Below are 26,894 nucleotides of genomic sequence, written 5' to 3' on the forward strand. Positions count from 1 at the left end.
ACAAACAAGAGGAGAGTTCCAGTTAAAAGTCCAACAAACTTGAGAAAGTTTTCTCTTTTCCCTTTAAATGCCAATTTGATAGATACACGATAGTCCCAACTTTTTACAGTCTCTTTTAAAGCGCTTCCCGCTTCTCAAAGTCTTTGCTTTGATTTTGTAAGCAAAATCGGAAGACGGACTTCCTGTTTCTCGTCTCCCGTTTTCAGCCGAATTTGACAATTTAGTCCCAAATTTTAATGCCCCTTACTCACGGGTATGTTGCTTGTAGTCTGATGTTTCAAGAAGAAAGGTCGGCGCTCATCAGCAGCAGCCGCGCGGCTTCGCTTCCGCAGAAAGAGCGATGAACTCACAGCACCGCTCCCCCTTCTACGTTCCGGAGCCCCTTACGGGGTTCCTTCCGGCCTCACGGAGGTTCTTCACGAGGGAACGCAACCATTGGGTTGCAAATGGCTCCTCACCCCTCGCTCTTATCTTTTACTCTTATTACATGGAGGAGCCTGCAGCAAGGCAGCTCAGTTGTTGCAGCACCATGGAGAGTTCTGAGTGAGCAACTTGCTCTAACAAGGACTGGAAGTGAACCGAGTTCTTGCAAGTCTGTCTCCAGTCCACATCACTTAGGCTCTTTCCCTGTTTCCAGGACTAGAGTCCTTAAAGGCCTAACCCTCTGTCTTGAAGAAAGGCACCCCTTCACACAAAAGCCATACATGTTTCAAGGCTAATGAATGAATTAATTTATGCAGAATAATTCACAGCAACATACAGCCCATGTTTCAATACAGCTTACGAAGTAGCATTTTCTTCTACTAAAAGAGGGAGAGAACATCCTGGATGCATTCAGGACTCTTAGAAATCAGATAGTCAATATGCAATGACTAGCATTGCCCTGATCCTTCTTGCTTACCACTTTGGAGCTCTAAGCTGAATGTAGCCAGGGACAGGAGACAATAGGATATGGCCTAGTTCCCTCCCCTTGGCCAAGGATAGCCTAGAATGGAAGTAAGCCTATACTGTGCCACTAGCCCATCTGGAAAGGGCGCAGGAAAGAGAAATCCCTCAGCTGACAGTGGAAACTTCAGGCAGTCAGGTGCAGAGAAACAGCCTCAAGTAATAGGTCTCACAGGCCTTTACCAACATTAGGCTGAAAGTTATGGTGCCCACTGTGGACCTACTCACAGTGACCTATCCCTGCAGGGAGCGAGACCTGAGCCAAGAAGGGAACAAACTGGACAAGACAAACTTCTGGGGTTTTGAAATTGGCCACAACTTTATTGATTCCAGGTGTAGGTTGGATTTGGCTTAGGCACTGGGTATATATCCCTCACAGCCCCCTGGAGGAGGCCTGTCTCAAGACATGGTCAAAGTGTTCTATACAGCTTACATATGCTTCAGGTTACATACGCTTCAGGTTACAGACTCTGCTAACCCAGAAATAGTGCTTCAGGTTAAGAATTTTGCTTCAGGGTGAGAACAGAAATCGTGTGGCGGCGGCGTGGCAGCAGTGGGAGGCCCCATTAACTAAAGTGGTACTTCAGGTTAAGAACAGTTTCAGGTTAAGAACGGACTTCCAGTACGAATTAAGTACTTAACCCGAGGTATCACTGTACTGCAAAGTGTTGGAGCTTCTATGCTGTCTTAAATTGCGAGTTACAGTTCTGTGATAGTTCACTGGCAGGATGTGGCCTTTTTCTGGGGTGGGGGGTTCCACCCCTTTCATTTCATGTTACTCTTTGTCTGATCCTCCCCATCATTACATTTACTCTATTTCCTTGAATAGGACAAGTGGGATACGTCAGATAAAAAGGAAATTGTATGGGGTGCTTTCTGTATGCTTCTACATTTTTAAAGCTTACATATAAATAGAATCGTTCACAATTTCAAAAACATATAAAAGCATTATTCTTACATAAGAATATGACAAAATTAAATGGAACTGCTCAGTAGTCTAATAGTCTAGAGTGCTACTTTGCAGAAGATAGCACTTCAATGGTCTTACAAGTCTTAAATTAGCAGCCACTATTTACAACATATGGCTTTGCAGAAGTGAGTCAGAAAAAGACAACAAAAGTAATTAAATTTCCATCTTCACCCTTGGTCCTATTGTCTCATAGTTGCAAGTATATAAAGCTCATTGCTCAAGAATCCAGGAAAAGCAAGACAATATTTTCTATACTACCCTCATACTGGCTTACTACCGCACTATTTTATTAACAAGCATTTACCCATAATCATTGGAGAGTGGGTACCTAATAGCAGCAGTCATCATCCTGCTTGTTTTCAGAACAACCCTGGAACTGGTGACACTCACATGGCAAGTAACTATGTAAATCACACGCACATATTCTTATCCTTCAGCTGTTACAGGAACAGCAGTGGGACTGGGGTAAATGGAGAAGCCAGGTCACAGTAACCCCCACAGTATTGAGGTAACGTATGAAACAGCCTAAGGCCTCCCAATGAATTCATATCACTGTTCCAATCTGAATCAGGAACACCCCAGCTCATTGCTTATTATCTTAGTCATTTCACTGCATGAGCATTCAATGGCTATGGTTAAAGAAAACCTAGGGGATTACATGATGAATTCAATGACTTGAACTAATGGAGAGTGCGTTAACTCCCATGAATGCTACTCAAATCATCCCTCCATTCACAGTGGACACATGCCTAGATTCAATTGCCAGTATCCCAGAACAAAGAAATGACATAGTCAGTGATGAAAGCTCCTTGATCAGGCTGCATTTGTAGATCCAAATCCACTGAGGTTCTAGATTCAGCCAGCCATTACATGGATAGCATCCACTTCCATAGAGAGTTCTCATTTCTAGAGGAGATGCTTCCACACACTCATCCAGTTAGATCAGGGCAAGTAAAAAATATTTATCTTTTTTTTTTAATACCACATGTTTTTAAAAAACATGGGGGCAGGAAATTGAGAAGAACTAAAACCAGAAATGTGAGGAGACAAAACCACAACGTTTCTAAACATTAACAGTGTGATGGATAATAAAATTTTCATTACTTGAAATTATGAGATGATGAGCTACATAAAATACAGAACCATGAAGGACAACCAAAACACGCCATTTTAATGTTTGAGATTTTCCTGCTTTTTATTATGTTTTGAAAGATAAGATAGTCAAAATAAGTGGGACCCAGAATTCACTTTCCAGTAACATAATTATGAGTGCTGTAACAAAACATCTGCTCCACTCTTCATTTTTCTTTTGGACTTTCTACAGGCTTGAAAAATAGTTATGTACCATAAATATCCCTCTATGAGTCATTTCCTTAAGTGAACAGCTGCCTTCTAATTAGCCAAATGTTCTTCATTTTAAATCATACAGCTAAATGAACAACCTGCAACAGGATGAAATCCAATGATTTTTTTAAAAACATCAAAACAGCACAAACCTGCCATTTGTAGCAATCTGTAGAGGTCAATACACCGACTTCTGTTCCAATGGGTTTAAAATAATCTTCTCAATTGTTTGAACCGAAGAATGTTCTCCAGCACAAGATGAATCTAAAACAGCGGAAAAAGCGCAGCCTTCAGAAAGTCTTGAATACAAACATGATCGGGAATTCTTTAGATTTAGTGATAATAATGGGAATAAAGGACACCACTCAGACAAATGTGGAGCACAATCATAATGCACATCTACTCAGAAGTAAGCCCTGCTGATTTCAAGTGTTTAATTCTAGGTAACTGTCAACAGGATGGCAATTTGGAGCACATTAACTCATTTCAACAGAAGAGTTAAGTACACGCTTACCTCTCACCTAGTATAGCTAAACTATGTAACTCTCTCCCTCAGGAGGCTTCAACAAGAGGTTGAACAATTCCTGGGGAATATGACTATCAGTGGCTACTAGCCACAAAGACTATATTCCACCTCCATTGTCAGAGCCATTACGCCTCTGAATACCAGCGGCGGGGCATCATAATATACGCTTAAAGTACAAATAATAAATTGAGCATCTTCAACTGTGTGCACTGCCAACCATGTTGTCCCAGGTACTGACATGGAGTCTGCTTCCCATTGCTCCACTCATTTGCCACTAAAAATACATGAAAGAGGTCTAGGATTAGATTAAATTTGGTTGCTATAAGAATAATCAGATAACAGATTTAAAATAAATGCAAAACATCAAATTTTACTTTCAGTCCCACCATATGCTCGTATCAAAGTAGATCTCTTCTCAAAAGCTGTGCTTCTGGAAAAGTGACCTATCTTTCTTTGGAAAAAAAAGCCAAAATAATTTGCATTCGTTTCTAAAGGCCATTTTAAGATATTTTGGGTGCTCTTGGCTGCCATGCTGCCTTTGCTTTATACATGGGTGGGAAATGCTATTAGCTTTAATAAAGAATACAAAGAACTTTAGTGGTTCAAAATGTGCTTAAAGTCTGACCCAAGTTTCCTTTCCTTTCCAAATATAAATTATGAAGCAGTCATTAACCTTCATTGAAAAATGAATCACATTATTAGCTTCTTCACTGTGACAGAAGACACAGTTTCTTCTTTCAAAAGAACAAAGTGGACCCTAATGTAAATCACTCGATTTGGATCAGCATATATATCAGGGAAAGTTAATATTTTGCATATGTGTGGAATATTTCATATTTGAGCTTATCGCAATTTGACCAAACCCCAAAGCACATCTACAAAGTGGTGGTGGTGGTGGTGGTGGTGGTGGTGATGATGATGATGATGATGATAATAATAATAATAATAATAATAATAATAATAATAATAATAATTTATTATTTATACCCCACCCATGTGGCTGGGTCTCCCCAGCCACTTTGGGCAGCTTCCAACAAAATATTAAGATACAATAGTCTGTTAAACATTAATCATTCCCTAAACAGGGCTGCCTTCAGATGTCTTCTAAAAGTCAAGTAGTTGTTTTTCTCTTTGACATCTGGTGGGAGGGCGTTCCACAGGGTGGGTGCCACTACCGAGAAGGCCCTCTGCCTGGTTCCTTGTAACTTGGGTTCTCGTAGCGAGGGAACCACCAGAAGGCCCTCGGCGCTGGACCTCAGTGTCTAGGCAGAACGATGGGGGTGGAGACGCTTCTTTAGGTATACTGGACTGAGGCCATTTAGGGCAGGGGTCAGCAAACTTTTTCAGCAGGGGGCCAGTCCATTGTCCCTCAGACATTGTGGGGGGCCGGACTATATTTTTTTGGGGGGAGGGAATGAATTCCTATGCTCCACAAATAACCCAGAGATGCATTTTAAATAAAAACACACACTCTACTCATGTAAAAACACTAGGCAGGCCCCACAAATCACCCAGAGATGCATTTTAAGTAAAAGGGCACATTCTACTCAAGTAAAAACATGCTGATTCCTGGACCATCTGCGGGCCGGATTTAGAAGGCAATTGGGCTGGATCCAGCCCCCGGGCCTTAGTTTGCCTACCCATGGTTTAGGGCTTTAAAGGTCAGCACCAACACTTTGAATTGTGTTAGGAAACGTACTGGGAGTCAATGTAGCTCTTTCAAGACCGGTGTTATGTGGTCTCAGCGGCTGCTCCCAGTCACCAGTCTAGCTGTCACATTTTGGATTAGTTGTAGTTTCCAGGTCACCTTCAAAGGTAGCCCCACATAGAGCACATTGCAGTAGTCCAAGCGAAAGATAACTAGAGCATGCACCACTCTGGCTGGTAAACAGCTGCCCTGGACACAGAATTGACCTGCGCCTCCATGGACAGCTGTGAGTCCAAAATGACTCCCAGGCTGCGCACCTGGTCCATTCATGGCCATTCAGGACCAGGGAGTCCTCCACACCTGCTCGCCTCCTGTCCTGCAAAAACAGTACTTCTGTCTTGTCAGGATTCAACCTCAATCTGTTAGCTGCCATCCATCCTCCAACCGCCTCCAGACACTCACACAGGACCTTCACCACCTTCACTGGTTCTGATTTGAAAGAGAGGTAGAGCTGGGTATCATCCGCATACTCAGGGGTCTGCAACCTTTAAGACAAAAAGAGCCACTTGGACCCGTTTCCGAAGAAAAAAAACACCTGGGAGCTGCAAAACCATTGCGACATTTAAAGCATGCACGCCGCTGCCCTCCGATCTGACAGTGGGTGGGAAGGTGACAACGGGACGGTGCGTGACTAATGCACGCACTGCCCCCATGCGGCGTCACAGCCAGTACAGCGCCCGCCACAGTGGGGAGTGTCGGGGCACACAATGCACCTCCTCCCCTCGCTAGTATCCCCGGAGCCGTGGCAAAGGTGTAAAAGAGCCACATGCGGCTCCGGAGCCGCGGGTTGCAGACCCCTGTGCATACTGATGAACACCCAGCCCAAATCCCCTGATGATTTCTCCCAGCAGCTGCATGTAGATGTTGAAAAGCATGGAGGAGAGGACAGAACCCTGAGGCACCCCACAAGTGAGAGCCCAGGGGTCTGAACACTCATCCCCCCCCCACTTTCTGAACAGGGCCCAGGAGGAAGGAGCAAAACCACTGTCTAACAGTGCCCCCAGCTCCCAGCCCCTCTTGACGGTCCAGAAGGATATGGTCGATGGTATCAAAAGCCACTGAGAGATCCAGCAAAACTAGCAAACAACTTTCACCTTTGTCCCTAGTTCACCGGAGATCATCAACCAGTGCGACCAAGGCAGTTTGAGTCCCATGATGAGGCCTGAATCCCGACTGGAAGGGATCCAAATAGCAGTGGAAATTCAAATTCTATTTGTCATATAGGTTGATTTATACTTTTCTACCTACCTTAATGAGAAGTTACCTCATTAGTTTCAGTCACACGAAAAGAAGGCACAGAAAATGAAGAGGAGCCTCTACCTAAGTGGAAAGTTCTAACTTGAAAATATGAGTGGAGCTAACAATCAAGGTCCTGGAACAAGGAGACAATTGGAAAAGAAGTACAAATCTACTGTATTTTAGTGCTCAGTATTTTAATTTCCAGGTGTCAAGATTTTGAAAGCATATGTTTTGAACTCAAAGACCACAATATCCTCTTTATGAATATTATCCTTGCTGCCTTGTTAGGCATTAGCAATAGAAGGACATCAGAATAAAGTTTATGTGCGATGACAAGATGAGGGGAAGAATGCCTGATGGGTGTGGAGATTAAGATTTAGGAAGGTTATGGGAAATGGGATCTAGGAAGTATGACACACTAAGGGTAGCTGAAGGAAAGCAGTAGATAATCTAGGAAGAAGATACAGTACCTGGTTGAAAAATAAATGGTACAGGCAGAGTCACAAGAAAAGCCTCAAGAAGGCATGGAATTAAGAAATAAGAAGCTACCTAAGATGGGAGTTAGACTTGAAGAAGCAAGGCAGACTTGGCATCAAAAACTGGTGCCAGCTACCTGCAGAAGTCTATCAGGGTGTATCATCCTGCTAAGGCATTAAGATCTGCTGTGGATGCCCTACTTACTAGTCCATAATTGAACGGGCTTTGTATCTCTACAGCTCAAGAAAGGGCCTTCTAAGTCACCACTGAGATTGTCCTCCCTCTTGAAATCCAGCTGGCACCAACCCTGATTAGTTTACTTAGCTTTTTAGCCAGGCTTTGAATGATGTGGGTTGGCAATGAATTGGACCACTGATAGATTTTAAAGCTTTTATTGGAATTGCCTTATACTTAGCTTCAATAGTTTGATGTTATATTTGGTATAACATCACCTTCTTTGATGAAGGCCAGGTCAATAATGAACCAATGAATGAATGAATAACCAGCATCCTTGGACACCTGTTGGGTCCCAGTGACCCAGCAGGGTCCACTCCTGCTGATGCCCACCCTGGTTCCTCCACATCAGGTGTCTGGGTCTGCAAGCCAGCGTTTTAATTTTCTACAATGCCCCCAATATAGCACTGCTCAGAGGCATGTGGGAAATTAAAATTGTGGCCCATTTCCACCCACTGGATATGTTAGAGGCATTGTCCTTGTCGTGGCGAAGGGGCTTGAATAATTCAGAGAAGCTATGAGCTATGCCATGCAGGGCCACCCAAGATGGGTAGGTCATAGTGGAGAGTTTTGACTAAACGTGATTCACCTGGAGCAGGAACCGGCAAGCCACTCCAGTATCCCTGCCAAGAAAACTCCATGGACAAAAACATCACCTTGCTGACAAAGGTCTGTATAGTTAAAGCTATGGTTTTCTCAGTAGTGATGTATAGAAGTGAGAGCTGGACCATAAAGAAGGTTGATCGCCGAAGAATTGATGCTTTTGAATTATGGTGCTGGAGGAGACTCTTGAGAGTCCCATGGACTGCAAGAAGAACAAACCTATCCATTCTTAAGGAAATCAGCCTTGAGTGCTCACTGGAAGGACAGAGCATGAAGCTGAGACTCCAATACTTTGGCCACCTCATGAGAAGAGAAGACCCTGATGTTGGGAAAGATTGAGGGCACAAGGAGAAGGGGACGACAGAGGACAACATGGTTGGACAGTGTTCTCAAAGCTACTAACATGAGTTTGACCAAACTGCGGGAGGCAGTGGAAGACAAGAGTGCCTGGCATGCTCTGGTCCATGGGGTCACGAAGAGTTGGACACGACCAAATGACTAAACAACAACAATAACAATAATAAGGAAGGTACCTGAGTGGCTTAGTAATTTGGAGGCTTCAGCATTCACATGCATCTCTCTTTACATGAATAATCTGCTGCAGCAATTCTCTTGTCAAGAGAAGAGTATTATAGAAAAGTGATTTGTCATCTTCTGGCATCAGAAAATTACTGACATCAGTTAGTTATATGTCATTCAGCTATGCAAGGTAGCGGCAACTCTTCAATTCTTGATGGAAGCTTTATGGGGGGAACTGGACTTTAAATTTTTTTAAATTATGAGAACTCATTGTTACAATATCTACTTGGCAAAAATTTGCTGTCACAATACAGAACTTTTACCAAACCCCTCCTCCTCCAAACAACTGATTATGAAGTGCACCTCAGATTTAGACTGTGTTGCTTTCCTTTGAACAAAGCCACCAGAAGGAATCACAAGTTATTGCTCATGGATGACAAGTATAAGATTGCAGTAAAGAAACCTCAAGGCTCACTTGTCATTTGGAATTAAGATTAAATAACTTCAAATGTTGGTTTGTTTCCAACAGTATTCCTATTTAGCTCTCCATCATTCACTAAGCATGGGAACACGCTCCTCTAAAGCTGAAATGTGTTTCACTCCATCTTCGCTAGCAAGAGACAATAACTTGATGTGGTAATTTGATGTGGTAATTTGTTCATATAGGAGCTGAATTCACAGTACAAAATGTGTTATTAAAATCCTGCAGCTACCATCTGTTAACTGGGAAAATAAGCTGAATCACAAACCTGTTAGGACCTTCATCCTTGCCAGTATCCATGATTCAATCACAAGGCTCATGATTTTATGATGAATACTTTCACTGCTGATGTATTATACGATCTGCCCCTTTAGTAGAGGCATTCCCTTCAGAGTCAAGGGCCTGCAGCAAGCCTCCCTGCACTGCAAGGTCAGGCTCTTCCTTGATCAGGTCCTCTCCAGATGCCAAGTGCTCCTCTAATCAGTTCTTCCTTTTGTGCTCTTCCTGCTGCACATGCAGAGTGCTAATTAGGCAAGCACTTCAAGACACAGCCTGGCTCAGGGAGAGGCCTCCGTTGAACAGAGGCAGGTGGAGGGAATGTGAAAGAGACAGCAATGGAAACCTCAAGGCTCAGAGAAGAGAGAAGAACAAGAAGGAAATGACTAAGAAAACGAATGCAAGGGAAAACTGAACTGATGAGAGAGGCTGGCTTCAGAAGGATTTTTCAAGAAGACTATCAGCCTTACCATACTTAAAACAACCCACAATATATTCCCTTTTTACGCAGAATGACCATGAGAACTGTAGGGGGCTTAAAGTGGAATCATTACCTTAATGACATTATTTATTTAAGGGAGTCATTCATTACAGAAGTAGGTGAGTTTCCAAACCTCAAAATAATTGTTCTTATTCAGCTTATACATTTCTGACGCCTACAGTTTGTACATTACATTATCCACAGGTGCCTGGCAGAAGTTTTTTTGCTGGCTATGACAAAAGTCACGGTTTCCTCATTCATTTCTTTGAAGCACCATTTAGAAAGGTGGAAGCTCTGCATTGTAAGGAAAGCTGGCTATGACTCTGCCATCAGCATACACTATAGTAAGCCGAAATCAAAGATATAAAGTCCCACACACATTACATGTGAATGCTAGTTCCACCTTTCAATAAAGACCAGCTACTAAATCAAGGGGGACACGGGTGGCTCTGTGGGTTAAACCACGAAGCCTAGGGCTTACAGATCAGAAGGTCAGCGATTCGAATCCCCGTGACGGGGTGAGCTCCCATTGTTCAGTCCCAGCTCCCAGCTCCCACCGAGCAGTTCGAAAACACATCAAAGTCAAGTAGATAAATAGGTATCGCTCCGGTGGGAAGGTAAACAGTGTTTCCATGTGCTGCTCTGGTTCGCCAGAAGCGGCTTAGTCATGCTGGCCACATGATCCAGAAGCTGTACGCCGGCTCCCTCAGCCAACAAAGCGAGATGAGCGCCACAACCTCAGAGTCATCCACGACTGGACCTAATGGTCAGGGGTCCCTTTACCTTTACCTTTACTAAATCAAGGCAGATTTAAGAGTTTTTGCTTGGGGCAGAAGAAGACTTCCACTGTAATTAATTCATCACTGTCAGGTCAAATCCTTTGTCATCCAGTTAGACTTCATTAGGAAGAACCTCCACCCACTGTATTTTTAACATGTGCTCATATTCTACAGGTTAGAAACCTTCTAAAGTTTATGTTCGAGACATACATGTTAAAACATGGTTGTGATACAGTTAAGCTGCCTCATATACCCATGTGAGAATATGTGTGTGCCTTCTCAGTTTCATGTGCAAAGTGGACATATGTCTGAAACAATGAGTGGGAAAAGCACATGGTATAGTCTGCCAGAGCTCCTGACTCCTCAGAATTTAGGTGGAGACTGCACATTTGAAGGCATCTCCATTGCAAATCCCCCGGACATGAACAAAACAAGCTGTATTTGCTCCAAGACACAAGCTGCTCAAGTGCAGGGAGCTTTTGATATAAAAAACAACACACGTACCGCACCAGTGTGCTGAAGTGGTGCAATCCCACACAAGCTGTAACACATCATTTCCCATATGTTTTCATTGGCTCAAAATCACTTAAGTTTGTTGCATTTCAAAAGGCTGTATTTGGAACATGCCCCTGTTGTTAACCATGCTTCACCGTCCCCCACCTCCTGTGTTCTTGCCCTTTAATGCTAAATTTGTATACTGTACATCCATTGTGTGTCACAAAGGACATGAAGAAAAGCTTCTCAGCCAGAGAATCGAGGGGGGGGGGGAAATATCGCTGGAGCTTACTTTGCCATGGCAACGAATGGAATTTAGAAAAGAAGCCAAATATAGATGACTGAATAAGGCTTGCTTCGTAACGTCACTAGATTTTTATTTTGTTTCTGTAAGCCAGGGGCTTCTACCACAAAAGGTTGGAGTCCTTAATTCATCTCTTATAATTATTTGAGGGAGAATATATATATATATATATATGTGCGCACACACACACACACACAAATTTCCAACTCCAGCATTCCTGGTTCAAGCAGATTTTTGCATGGCAACAGCTACAGTGTCATCTTACATGAGGTAAGAAGGTCAGAACAATAGGGTACTATTCATTTGCCTCACAACCCCAACATTTCTAACAACCTCCCCCAACCTATCCAATAACAAGCATGGACATATTTGTCCCAGTACTAGGGAAACTAGACTGCACTCACAGTCTAAGGACAAAGCGCCTCCCACTTCCTCTTCTATTTATGCTGCACTTTCCAAGAACTTTCCCCTCATGTCAAGAAGGGAGTTCAGAGTGGGTCAGGAATAACTCACAAGGTGTCAGTAAAGTTAACTCTTTATTCAAAGAAACAAAACAGCTCAGGCCCAGTGAGCACAGCAACTTTCCCCAGCAACTCAGCATACTGCATGTCTGCAAATACTAGTATGGGCATTTAACTATAGAATTAATAACATTATTTTATGATTTACTAAAGAAAAGAGACTGAATATTTTTGTGTGTTTAAATAGGTGAATAATTATTGGTTTAAAAAAATCCTGGAAAACACTGATTGAATCTTAAGCAATGGAGTAGTTAATAAGGCATTTAAAATCATGATTATGTTATTAGATAGATTTCTTATTATGAATTCACAGGAGACATTCATTATCACTAACTGATTAAGGGAAAATTGTGAGTAAATTGAGCAAGCTGGCATAGGACAGATGACTTTAAGTCCACTAGATTTTTAAGGTTGCAGTCTTTTAGCCACTTACCTGGGCAAAAGTCCCCTTAAATTCAATGGGGCTTACTATGGAATAGACATATTTAGGATTGCACTGTCAGCCAAAGCTAAAGAATAAGCGTTTTTATTTTATATTATTTTATTATAAGTAACTGATATAAAGTCCGCTAGTGATTTTGTATATATTGCTTGATCATATGATCTTATCCTCAAGCTACACCCAATAGGCAAGACAGGATTGCCCTGTACTAGTGGAATCCAATGCTATGCTGGAGGGAGGAGGATGTAACAATACTTTTGGCTGCTGGGATTCCAACAGCAGAAGAGGTGGAGTTGGCGGGGACTTGGCCAAGTTAGCAGAATGGCAGGAAAATAATGAAAGTTAGAATTCGATGCTTGTTCTAACAACTGAAGATAGAATAACTTTATACCTACTAAAAAGGTGCTGCTGCTTCCCTTTTCTTCATATAAGCAAAACACTCACTGGAGTCAACCAGGAGCCAGAAAGCAGCCCCTTCCATAGCATTCCCAGCTACCATCACGAGCAGAATAGGATTCTGATGTAACTTGCAGCAAAATATTGCACACCACGAAGACTACATAAGGCCTACCAAGGAACACAGACCTTATACATCAAAAAGTGCACCATGGGCACACATATCCTTGCCCCCTTGTCTCAAGAAACATGAATGCACAAGTGGGAGTGTGGTGATATATTAGCTCATATGAATAGAGTGGGTCAACAGGATCAACTGAAGCATAGCAAAAGACTTAATAACCCTAGAAATATAGTTATAAAGCTATTGAAACAGACATGTAGGATAAAGGCACTGTGCACAATTCTTATTATACAGAAAAATGAATAACTGAAGGCATCAAGTAGGTAGATTCCGTCTGCAATCCTAGCCCCATGATCTTTTTCCTGGCCACTGACACCATGGAAAGCACGGTGGATGGAATGATACCACGGGGAATGTTGCCACCAGCAATAGGAAGCAGAGGGCCCCAAACTGGGCTGTTACGGGGTGAAGTAGAATAGGACTAGCCACAGATCTCCTGGATCTTAAGCACTCCATTCCCCTCAGAGAAGTCACCAACTGGGCCCACTAACTATGCCAGCCTGGAGCAGGCACAACAAAGAGTAATGAAAAGAACTGCCTCCTGCCATGTTCTCAGCTGGGTTGAGGATTGCTCGGCCCCTCACTAATACCTTATGATACAGTCAAGAAAATCTATATCGAGAAAAAGTTACATATCTGATAAAAATAGGAAATGCTAGTAAACATTGAAAGTGTTTCTTTTAAAAAGGTGGTTAGTGGTTAGAAGTGTAACAGAGGCTCAGTAACATCTGAAGATATTACTAAGGTCTGTATCAAGTGCATTCGCATGAAAAGCCCAGGAGCTAAATTGTTAAAGAATCTGCAGGATTTGCCTCCATCCATTTTATTTTATTACTTTCCTCATTATGGTGCAACAGAAGGCTATTAGCTTTCCCCTAATTAGCTATTAATAGATTAAATAGTCCACTAATATCCCAATAAAGAGACTAAATAGCAAGGCTGATTCTTTCCCCCCTGTTTTTAAAATAAAAAATCTTGTTGATAATATTATCTCTGACAAAAATATCTCCAAGCAATTTCTGAATGGTGCATGTACTGCATCTTGTGCAGTCAAGTGTAAGGGAACTTTAGCTGGAGTGGACTCAGTAAATTGGCAATGTGTGGTATTAAAAGAGATTCAATGGGTAGATATGTTCTTTGAAAAGGTTATCTAGAAGCTGTTATCTAGATGCTTACAGTGGTATCAGTAAAGTCACCAAATGGACCACATAAATAATTTTGCAAAAGATATATGAGCAAATGAATGCACTGAGGAATGCTCCCTCCCCCCGGCATTTAACTGTAATTATAAATTCAGGGTTTTCTGAGTGCAACTGAACACAGGAAGCAGCTTCATTCTGAGTCATGCCATTATTCCATTTAGCTCAGAATTATCTCCACTGTGTGGCAGCAGCGGCCCAGGGTTTCCAATAGAGATCTTTTCCAGTCCTTTCTGGAGATGATGGGGACTTAACTGTGGACCATTTGCATACAAAACCTGTGCTCTACCAGTTAGCTATAGCCCTTCTCCAAAAACATATTTACTTGGATATTGAGAACTGTGAATATTAGGAAGTTCGTGGAAAAGAAATGTCCCGACTCCTCTTCCTGTTGCAGCCCCTTGAAAAGCCTCTACATAGAGTTGATGAAGGATTATCTAGAACAGGCTAGGAATGGCACAGAAAGTTGCAGGAAGGGGATATTAAAAGCCCTCTTCTATCTACTTACTTCTGTTCTGAGGTTCCATGTTATTATACCTTCTACTCAGTAGTTTATTGGCCAGAGTATTATATTATACATATTATAATTTATTACATGCAATAGACAAAGGAACTGTAAAAACAGCCACTCAGTCATTTTCAGATTTCTCAGAATAATGCAACTCAGCACTAGAGGAATCCAATGCAATGTTCCAAAATGCTTGCTACAAGGGTGGGATAAAGATGGTTTGCCGAATCATCATGTAAATGAACTAGATGGTTCTAAATGTTTGAAAGGGCAATTATAAGATCTGTTAGAATAAACTGATCCAGAGTGACAGATAGACACACAGGTGTGGCTAGGAAAGGTTAATAAAACTTAATATTAATTACTGTTTTTACTGAAACATATTTTTTTTAAATTCACTACTAAATCTTGCAAACTGCTAGCACAGGAAAGTGCAAAACGTGACATTATTAACAATCTCCAAAAAGCAGATAACTCATACACATACTATACATGTCTAAATCACCATGTTTCATAACAATCCTTAAGGATGTACGAGATTCGAGACACCAGGACTACTACAAAGCTGATAGTAAAACACAAACCAGGAAAAGATACATATAATTTCTCAGTATAGATTATAACATGTAAAAATCTATGTAGGTCTCCTGTCTTAGCAGCTTTATGCATCATCATAAGGATATATTTATTAAGGGACACCAGCTCTCCACTGGTCAACAACAAATTTATTGTCTGCATTTTTTCAGTTGATTTAGGACGAATCTGATGTGCTGAATCCAAAAATCACATTGGTTTTGCTCAATCAGGTCAAGTTTTTGAGCTATGGCCACATGTCATTTTTTTACGTTTTTGTTCACAAGTACGCTTGTGTGGAGCATTTTAGAAGAAGTTGGTGGGGGTAAAATGCCATGTTGAATAATTGTTTTGATTGGAAATGATCATTTTAATGACAAGAAGTATTCAGGTCCGATAGTTCTGGGTGATTATGTCGAAAAGGGATCAGTTTGAAGTCATAAAACCTCAAAATCTTCCATAAATTGGTGTGGCTGGGATCAACAGAAAGAACCGGAGCAGCCTCAAGTATCCTGATCTTCAATCAGCACGTCATCCTGTAGCTCATTGTGATGAAATTCCAGTGCCTATCTTCGGAGAACTTCCTGACATTAGTGACGAAGATGCCTCCAGTGTTGAAGGACATGAAGAAGAAGAAGTGTATCTTGAAGATGATGCTCCACATCCATTTTCCCCAAAGGAGTTGAATGATCTAGTTCGCGACCTCAGCTTGTCAAAGGACTCTGCCGAACTGTTGGCATACAGATTGAAGGAAAAAAACCTCCTCTCTGACAGTGCTCGCATCAGCTTCTTCTGCAACAGGCATCAAAAGTACCTACATTTTTTCTCGGAAGAGAAGGACTTGGTGTACTGTGCAGAAATTGCACAGCTTCTGCTCAAGCTTGGAGTGCCACAGTACGAACCCAAAGATTGGAGACTGTTCATTGACAGCAGCAAGCGATCACTGAAATGTGTTCTGCTACACAATGGCAACCAGTTTGCCTCTATACCCCTGGCTCACTCGAGTACACTGAAGGAGAACTATGAAGCGGTGAAGTATGTGCTGGAGAAAATTGGTTATGATCAGCATAAATGGTTTATTTGTGTTGACCTGAAGATGGTGAACTTTTTGTTGGGACAACAGTCTGGCTTCACCAAGTACCCATGTTTTCTGTGCATGTGGGATAGTAGGGACCGTGCTCAGCATTACACGAAGAAGGACTGGCCTGTGCAGGAGGAATTGGTGCCTTGCAAAGTAAGGAATGTCATCAACGACCCTCTGGTGGACAGACATAATACTCTTCCTACCGCTGCACATCAAGCTTGGCTTAATCAAGCAGTTCACCAAGGCTCTGGACAAGGATGGTGACTGCTTCATTTACTTGTGCCAGGCTTTTCCAGGATGGACAATGGAGAAGTTGTGTTTTTTTTAATAACATATTTATTGAATTTTTCAAAAAATCCAGAAAAAAGAAAAAGAAAAAAGAAAACATTTACCATTTAAACCTTATTTTCAATAACATCTTTCCAAGACTTCCCCACACCTCCCCTTCTTGTATTCCATTTCCATTTATTTAGTTCAACAAGTTCTTATCCCTAATTTTGACCTTATTGTATTTAGCTCATTATTCAATTTAGTTCATTTTATATACCCACTTTCATCTTATAATCCACAGTCTTTATACATTAAAATCTTTTTCTAAGGTCGACCCCAATTCCCTTCCACGAATTCCCCTTTTTTATACTCATAGCAAAACAAGATAAAGAAATAAGAAAAATTCAAAATATAATTGTACACCCTTTGGGTTCCCAAGCTCCAACCCCCCTTTCCCGGTTTCGATCCCCAATGTCCATCAGTCTATCTGCTATCAGCCTGGAGACCTCACATCCGAGGCCCTTAATTCTCTCTCAGTTCCTCTTTGCCGGTTTTTTTGATAGTCCTTTATACCAAGCACCAAATCTCAGAGAAGCTCTATCTCGAAAATGTCCATTTTTCTTCCATCCAGATCTCTGTATCTAAAAGTAGAGCTCAAATCTTGTTTCTTAATCCTTTTGAGTCTGAATGTCCCAAATGCTCCAACTTCCATCTTGATCAAATTTGTAATCCATAGGTCTTCAGATCTCCGCATCAGGAGATCTCTCCAATCTTCCTTGTCCAATTCAAACCAAATTTTCATCATCCAATTCTTGTTATTCTTTATGTCCTTCCTAACAGGCCTCTGGCCTTCCTTGATCTTCTGCGGCGTTGTAACTCCTCCTTCATTCCCTTCCAGATCATCATGTATCTCTTGTTCCCTTTTATCACATTTCTCAGGTTTCTCTTCCTGCTCAGCTGGAAAAACTTTTGTTCAGGAACAAAAACTTGAGTCAAGTCCCTTCCAATTTCAGTAAATTTATTTACTGTCTCATTCAGTGTAGAGGCCCTTGTAGTAAAAATATTGCTTTGTTCTTGAAGCTTTCCCAGGAGATAAAAAGTCCTGTTCAGCTCAATGAGTATTTTTCCACTTACAGCCAGTCTTGTAATGTCCCAAAACCCCCTCTAGAGGGATTATGGTTACTTAGTATCCTTCCAGTTTCAACCCAAAAGTCAAAATAACTTGTTCTTCCTTGTTTTCAACAATTTATATCCAAATTGTAACAAATCTAGCCAGCAAAGGCACCAAATACAAAGTTCTCTTTTTATTCCCCAACTTTGACAACTACTTTGACAGCTGTCAAAATCTTTGTATCTCTTCGCCAGGCTCTCTCGCGGATCACTCCCGGTTCCCGAGGGGTTGCACTTCAACTCTCAAAATCAACTCTTATCCTCCAGCAAAATTACTTGTACTTTCCAATCGTGAAATTAATAACTTTTATCCAATAAGGAAAAGGATATTCTCTCAACCTTAGTTATCTAGTCCTTGCTTTAAGTTGTTTACAAGTCGGGGAGACGGACTTCCTCTTTGCGCCTTCCCCGATCGTGCCAAATCCAAAAAGAAAATTTCTCTTTTTAAGTCCAATTTCCGTATTACTCACGGGTTGTTGCTTTTGATCCAAATGTTCAAAGGAAGAAGTCAGCGCTCTCCGTCCATGGCATGCGGCTTCACTCAGCAGGGGAAGCAGAGGACTCTCAGCACCGCACCGCTCCCTGTCCCCCGTTCCGTAGCCTTTAAAAAGGCTCCTTCACGGGTCGGGGGGGCGCAAATGGTGCCCACCAAGTCACCACGTCCACAGGCTTCTGCGGCCATGGTTTTTAAGGGTCCCCGCGTCGCCGGCGCGGCAGGACCCGACCCCTGCTGAGATGATTCCCTCCGGAGCTCGGAGGGAATCCGCCATTAGGCGATGGCGCTAACCCGGAAGTCCTCAGACAATGGAGAAGTTGAAAGCTGGCATCTTTGACGGTCCTCAGATCCGTCAGCTCACCAGAGATCCAGAGTTCGGAAACTCAATGAACGAAGTGGAACTGGAAGCGTGGAAGGCATTTGTTCTGGTAGTGAATAACTTTCTTGACAACAATAAGGCCAGAAACTACGCAGAACTTGTCAACAACATGCTGACTGCTTTCAGAAACCTGGGCTGAAACATGAGCGTCAAGATGCACTACCTATTTTCACATATGGACCGGTTTCCTGAGAACCTGGGTTCAATGAGTGACGAGCAGGGGGAGAGATTCCATCAGGAAATGAAAGAGATGGAGACCACGTATCAGGGTCGCTGGGATGCAGTCATGATGGCTGACTACTGTTGGACTCTGAAGAGAGACCTCCCTGCCGCTGAGCATTCCAGGAGTTCCAAGAAACAGAAGTTCAAGCCCTGAAGTTTGAAAAATGGTGAAGCAACATGCAATTTACGTGTACTTACCTTTATCAATGCCCACCATTCAGTTTACAGTAAACCTGACCTGATGGAGAGAAACAGATGCCATTTCCTGATTCAGCAGTGCAAAAATACCCTAAATCAGTTGTAGAAATCTAGACAACATTCAAAAAGTAAAAAATTGTTGCCCAGTGAATAGAAAACCAAACAGAAGAAGAGTTGCCAACTGTTTTTGTTGTTCTTCCATGCTCAGGAACAAAAACGAGAGGACAATGTATTTAAATTAGTCACTAATTTGAAAGATACAGAACAATTACAAGGCTACTTACAATGGGTGCAATCCCGCCTAGGTAAAAGTAAAGGGACCCCTGACCATTAGGTCCAGCCGCAGACGACTCTGGGGTTGCAGCACTCATCTCGCTTTACTGGCCGAGGGAGCCGACGTACGGCTTCTGGGTCATGTGGCCAGCACGACTAAGCCGCTTTCTGGCAAACCAGAGCAGTGCATGGAAATGTCATTTACCTTCCTGCTGGAGCGGTACCTATTTATCTACTTGCACTTTGACATGCTTTCAAAAATGCTAGGTTGGCAGGAGCAGGGACCTAGCAACAGGAGCTCACCCCTTTGTGGGGATTTGAACCACCGACCTTCTGATCAGCAAGCTCTGGGCTCAGTAGTTTAACCCACAGCACCACCCGCGTCCCCTACCTACCGTTAAGTATGGCTAAGGGGCCTCAGGATGTGATCTAAGTGCTCCTCCACTGGTTGAGATGGAGGTACACTGGCAGGATGATGCTTACACTACCAGATGCCCCTTGTCACGCTGACAGAAAACAGTGCCCCTGTAGCTGTTCCACCAGCAAAGTTCTGCTGGCAGAATGGGGAGTGGGGCACAATGGGGTGGGTGCTGATGCACCACACCCCCAAAGCCCCCTCGTTTCCCCCAGGAACCATTGAGATTCTATGCCAGCAAGTTTGTTGCTCTTTACTGAAAATATAAGCAATTTATAGGAAAGAGCAAAAATTTATAGGAAACAGCAAAAATTGTTACAACAAATAAGGTTTGAGTGAAAATAATGCACCATAGTCCAGATAGTACAAATGTTTTGAATGCTTCAAATGCCTATGAATTCATATACCCATGGTATTTAGCATTTTATATGATAAACTGTATCACATAATGTTGGAAATGCAAGGTACAAAATGCAGATCATTACCTTTGTTAGTGGTCTTGTCACAGTATTGTAAAGTTCAGGACTAAAATGCTGAGTTTAATAACGGATGTAACTTGGAACATGTTCTCATTGGATCCAAAGGTGATGTTATTGTGTCATTTAAATAGTAAAACAGATGGAAGTGATACAGTTTTGGTGCTAAATATATTAACTGTAGCACGACCAGAAATTGTTATGGCAGAAAAGACAATGGAATAGCATTTTAAAAATGGATATGCTTTGGTGGGGGGGGGGGGGAATGTAGAACATAGAAGAACCAATAAGATATTAAAAGTCCCAGAAGAAAAGCTATCATATTTTTATTATTAATCTGAAATACAGGGTAACCAATTTTCCTCTATTTTATGATTCTATACCATTGGTTTGAAAGGTGTATTATTATTTTTTAAACAATAAACTAATAAAAAGGAGAACTCCTATTGCAGCCAAGAAAGAACAACCCAGTGAGTCACAGAAAGGAGAATTGTGCGTAACTCATTAGGGCTTAATTTCTCTTAATTACAGATATATGATGTGACATGGAGTGATTGAGAGGACCACACTGTCAGTTTTCATCAACATAACCTTAAATAGGTCAATGTCAGGAAGCTTTTAAAGAAATCATATTGCAGCTGAGGAGAAAATCTTTCTGATAAAGCAAAATATGGAAATTACCTTGTTTTGAGCTGCTTGATAAATTGGGACATCTATATGAATAATCTTAGGCAGCAGCAACCGAATAGGAAAAGGCAGCCATAGTCATCTGTACGGCTGCATTCTAACACACGTTAGCAAATATTTAAGAGCAGGTAAACTTCCCCACATAAAACCATTTGGTAAGTTGGTCATGTGTATTCTCTCCCCAGTCCTAGCATATGAAGGAAGACTTAAAGGTGTATAAACCATTTGGGTGCATCTTTCAAACTATCAATTCTAGCTGAATAAAGCCAGCTAGGGTGGGACTGCACTAAGGGCTGTATTGCAATCACCCTCTTGCCTTGAAGGGATATGTGTCAGGGCGCTTAATAACACATATCCCACTTTCCTCTCTTGGCTTTTAGTAAGAAGGCAAACTTTTCATGCCTCCATAGGAGTAAAGTTAGGAGTAAAGTTGCCAAATACTCATGAAAGCCATTGGCATTTCATTGTCCCTAGAAGCAACATGTGCTGTAAACTACTACTTTTTGGTTTAAAACAGGGATAGAGAACTTGTGGCCTTCTAGATCCTGTTGACTGCAGCCCCCATCATCACTGGCCACTGGGAATGCTGGAGGGGTCTGATGGGAGCTGGAGACCAACAACACCCGGAGGGCAACTGGTTCATCACATCTGGTTTTCAGGGAGTGGGGAGATTGCCGAAAGAACTGTAATTGGGCAGACTGTGTGAACCTAAAAAATAAGTCAATGGGTGAGGACAGTTGAGCCATAGAATGCTGAAAGTGTCCGATGAGCAGAAGGGAATAAGTGAAAGAAAAGTGCTTTAAAGAGTAGAACCAGTACAAAGAGATGGGGGGATAGTGAAGATGATGAATAACTGACATAATATGATCGTGACACTCAGTGTTATTAATACACTTGAAGCTATATTATGAACCAGCTGAAGTTTATGGACCATTTTCAAATACAATCCCATAACATTATTTAGTTGCATGTTCCTTATAAGACCATTATAATAATGCCTATTATTATTATTATTATTACTATTATTATTATTATTACTATTATTATTATTATTATTTTGACACTCACCCAGAGTACATGTATTTAACATTCCTTATTTTATTAGTGACACTATGTAGAAGTCTACCAAGAGTAGTCATGTTCTTAAAAAGCTAGAATGATTTTTTCCAACTTGTATCCGAAAGAAAGCTATCCACCCACAATACTTCGTTCCAAAGCATCTCATAATTTGTGTTGACATATTCTCAGTGTATCTAGTTGTTCTATTTATAAACAGTAAAACCAACATGACTGTCTAAAAGGATTTGCAAAATTTAATTTCAAGAAAAACAAAACACCTTGTTTTTATTTTTATTAACTTCAATTTTTGTTTCATCTCTGCATTTTTGCCACAGTAGTTTCTCACACTGTTATTTCTAACACTTAAATAAGAACAGAGGAGCTTGCTTTTTTATATATAGAGGGGAAAAAGGTTCCCTCCACTGAATAATTTTGATGCTGATAAAATACTATTTCACCTCTGCTCTCATATTTCTGGCTAAAAAATGTTCCTTACTTTCTGAAGTACCTGCAGTATTTTGTTCACCATCAGTGCACACTGGAGCTTCAGCAGCTCTCTTTATTAAGGCTGTCAGCTCTGATCACCGCAGCTGCATTCCTCATCCTGTTCTTCCAGGGAATGTAAGCTTGAAAGTTAGCCTAAATGAATTGCTCTCAGCGGTAATAACGCATTGGCAATTTTTCATGCAGCCATCACAAGCAATTTGGGCAGCATGTTGTATTTAAATCTTTTATTCTCATTTAATGCTTTCCAAAAAAACACCTCGGAGGCATTCCTTCTACCTCAGAAAGTTCTGAAGTACCGTACTTGTTAATAAGAGGGCTCTATAGCAGACTACTAATTCCTTTGATGAGAGGCATGCTTTCAGAAAAGAATAACTCTTTTGTCTGTTAATAATAGGGAGCCTTTAACTTTTCAATTTGATCTCAGTGACAGGGAATTATAAAAAAATGGGAATCTTTCCCTGTACAAATGTGAATGCTAAGTTTGCTGTGCCTGATCAGTTGTTTCGAATTACATCATCACAGGGATTCCACTAGTAGATCAGGACTATTTAAAAGCCCACCCCACTCAGAATAATCTTTGACCTATAAAAACAACCCTGCGGAACTTGTGTCTTGCAAAGTCAAATGCAGACCACTGGCTGTCTTCCAGGAGTTTGATATCCCGCCATCAACACTTCTACGTAAAATGGATTGTGCATTCAACAATGAAAAGTATCTATGGCAGACATGCACATTTTGTGACGCACCAGGCTCAACATAGGCTTCCAGCCATGATGGCTTATTAATTGCTAAATAAGCTTCTTTGGTCACTGCTGCAAAAACTGGGTGACATAAAATCTCTGTTCTGGTGCCTGGTCTATGTTGTAATATGCATGCAAGTACTACTCCATGTTGCAGTTGTTGAGTAATATGGATGCATGCATGAAGCTATCCAAAGCTGTTCTCGCACATTTTAACCGAAGGCAGTTGTAATTATGTGATGCTCAAAAAAGAACGTGGAACATTCCACCCAGGATTGTACTCTTCAGAATGCAGGCCTGAGTTTGTGCGTTTCCACCCTATCCAGTCTAGCAAGATAGAGAGAAATCTGAACTTAAATGCTTCTTCTGACAGAATCACTCCCTAGATTCACAGACACACATAGCTGCCAAACATGAAATTGCCCCCATCCCTGCTGAGACCGTAGCATGTGCATTTCTCCTAATCTAGTTTTTCAGTTATATGAATTGCAGTAAGAATACTGAAATAAGATTCTGCTCTGACAACTGAGATCCACTGCACATTGAGATGCACTGAAAAGCACCAGTACTTACAAGTGTATTAAAAATACTCTGAACACAAAAACCAAGTGCTGGGGAGTGCATAAGGGCTTAATAAGTAAGTACCCAGATATCTGAACTTTGTCAAAACCTACTCAAAACAGCTTCTGTGTGCATCTTTTTCTCCCACATAACTCCTGTTTAGACACAAGAGAAGCTGTTTTTCACAAGTATAAATATCACCACTAATTATTTCGGTCAGTAGAAAGAACAAGGTTGACAATAACAGTGACATTTAGAAAAAAGCTGCAATAGCCAACTATTATCCTTTTCACCATGTTATAGAAATAACACTTGCCATATAAAATAGGAGTGTAGAATCCAAAGATGAAAATGGGCCAAAAGGCTATGTCATCAGAACCCCTCAACATAATGCAGGACCATTATATGTCATCTCAGCATAGATCAACCCACACTATTCCCAGTACAGCACTCAACATTTAGAGAGTGTGTACACTGCATAGCAATGTCAGAGACACCAGGCATAGGGAAACAAACAAACAAACACAGAAATGCATACAATTAAATATAAATATCACAATTACTAGTCAATTTCACCTAGGGAAGAATTCTTTCATACCCCATGACTATGATAATTCAAATTCAAATGAACAGAACAAAAACTCCTTTTCTGATTAATCCCAAGAAAACTCAGATCCTATGTCTGCCCTACTCACAGCCAGTTTTTATAGATAATGGCACAATCCGAACCATGTCTAATCAGAAGTAAGTCTTATTACTCTTAATGTGGATCCAGTTTAAGTGAGATGTTGAAGTTGGTATTACCAAGTGGAAACTAGCAAAGAAACGGAGTGCAAATCTCCAGTCTAGCAGGCTATCCCTTACAAGATCTCTGCTCCTAAGGTGATGGAATCTGAGAGGAGTAGTCAAGCACATAGAGGATAGAAGGGTTCTGTTGGACCCAGACGTCTGCTGGGTGTTTGCTCCCTTGGATCAGTCCAGATTACTGAATGACTAGCCTCTGGTGCCCTTGTCTCCAGTCCATGCTTCTTGCTCTTGGACTAATAAAATAATAATAAATTGGACTAGATACAGGCCCTGATGCTTGCTGACTGCTTTCACCCTTCAGCTCAAGACCTGAACTTAGAACTGCTTCCGTAACCAAGCCATAACAGGAAGGATGCAAGACTTTTCTATGCCAAGTGTGAAGAATATGATCTATTTAGTGAGAAACTCCAATGAAAATCCTCATTATTACATATTTTTACATGACTGTTTATTTGTATATATTTTAAATTTTTATATATGGATGTATTATGATGGCCTATATTTGTAGTGCCTAATAAAAGTTTGGTGAAGTAAGTAGATATATTTAGTGCAAGTGAAACTTCAGGAATATATACTGTAAGGAAGCCCCCAAATGGACAAGAAGAGATCCTACTTCTCTGATGTAAAACATCAGTTCAAAGTGAAAAATGAAAATATGGCAGGTATATGAACTGTAAGACAAATCAACTTAACTGCCTTCGGACAAAAAGTATCTCAAACAAAGAACCAGGTAGTATCCTTCATTTATATTGAATCCAGGAGTTTTGGCTCAAGGGAGCTTATTCCAGACCTGTTACGTTTTTAAAACATTTATATGCTTGAAACTTCAATTTGTTTAAAAGCCAATGCATATCCACTCATGTCCACAGCCTTCTTTGGTATAAAAAGCTCTCTCCCGTCAAAAGTGTTACATTCTTAGGGTGCAACCTAGACATTGAAACACTGTCCCAGTTACATCAATGGAATATAGAATACATCATAAATAACTTATAGAGACAATGCAAAATAAGTTTTTTATGTATCACCCCAGTGACATCCCTGCTCCTATTTAACGAGCATGACCACCGTCCCTGGCTTGCGATGTCTAAATCTATTGAATATGAACAGGTCACAGACAATTATGCACACAGTTTCTCACAGTGACAAATTGGGGAGAGCACATGTTTGGCAGCCTTTGGAACATCAACCCTAATATCCAACTGCTCTGTTCCTCCTGCCTTTCCTGGTGTTAACTTGATCTGCTCAGACGGAACAGTGAGCTCTGGCAAGAAGAGGATTTGCAGGCTGTTGGACTAGTTGACCCTTTGGGGACCTTTCCAACTCCACAATTCTATGATTCTATGGCAGGGTCCAATATTATGGGCCAGGAACACCCCGGGCAAAAAGATATTTACAAGATCTTTGCCTGAAGCAAATTGTAGTCGCTGCTTCACATATGGAAGAGGAAAGGGCTTTTCACAGTAGAGGAGCAAAAACAGAAAAAGTCCATTTTCAGGTCACCTGTGATATTCTCTAGGGTCTGGTAGAATTTCCCCAGAAGGATCTAAGTGATCTTACATGTTTATACAGGGGCAGGCAGCCTTTCAGGTCCCAAGTTGTTCAGGACTTGTACATGTTTACAGCAAGACCTTGGAACATGGCCTGGTAGCTGATCAGCAGCCAGAGCAGTTCCCTCAGCACAGGTGTAATAATATGTGTGCTGCCAGGTGCTCCAGTCAACAGCTTGACACAGCATTCTGTACCAGCTGCAGATTCTGGGCCAAGGCCAAAAGAAGCCCCACACAGAGCGCATTACACCATGATCCTATGCCAGCTTTGCCAGAATCTCACATCAGCACTGCAAACAGATACATTATGCAAATTGGGGAGGGGGGGTCAGGCTCCATTTTGGCATTCCAGTGCTTTTGTTTAGAGCTTAGTTAATCATTTCAGCAATGGTGCAGTATGATTTCAAATTGAGGACACAGTATGCCTGTGTTCTTTCAGATTAGCTGTTAAGGCCTCAAAGGTTCTTTAATCATGTTTTGGGATTGCTGTGATTCGTATCTCAGCCTTCCTGAAAGTTGTTAGATACTTGAAGTGCCAGGTTATATATAGATAATGCTTATCACCCAAACTGCAAAACAGTTTAAGTAAAGGGAACATTAGAAGATCTGTTGGGCTGCAAAACAGCAATCACAGTCCATCAGAGCAAAAAGGATTAAAAAGTGACGTTCCATATTATGGTTGATTTAGACATTAACCCAGGACCTCTGGATTTAGTTTCCTTTGGATGAGAAATTTATAGTGTCTTGTGTAATATTCGCTTTATTTGATTTTAAATAAATGAAGAGCACATGGTGGCGG

General features: G+C 41.4%; 1 protein-coding gene across 7 annotated transcripts in view; it reads right to left on the bottom strand.

Moving 5' to 3' along the window:
* DLGAP1 (DLG associated protein 1) overlaps window positions 1-26,894 on the bottom strand; it is a 288,905-nt gene that overhangs the window by 130,685 nt on the left and 131,326 nt on the right. For all 7 annotated transcript variants that reach the window (XM_028737276.2, XM_028737278.2, XM_028737273.2 and 4 more), the window contains one exon: window positions 3,412-3,523. The gene's annotated coding sequence lies outside the window, so the exon portion shown is untranslated. The remainder of the gene's footprint in view (window positions 1-3,411; window positions 3,524-26,894) is intronic.

This window comes from Podarcis muralis, chromosome 8 (genome assembly GCF_964188315.1).
Source record: "Podarcis muralis chromosome 8, rPodMur119.hap1.1, whole genome shotgun sequence".
NCBI classification, from domain to species: domain Eukaryota; kingdom Metazoa; phylum Chordata; class Lepidosauria; order Squamata; family Lacertidae; genus Podarcis; species Podarcis muralis.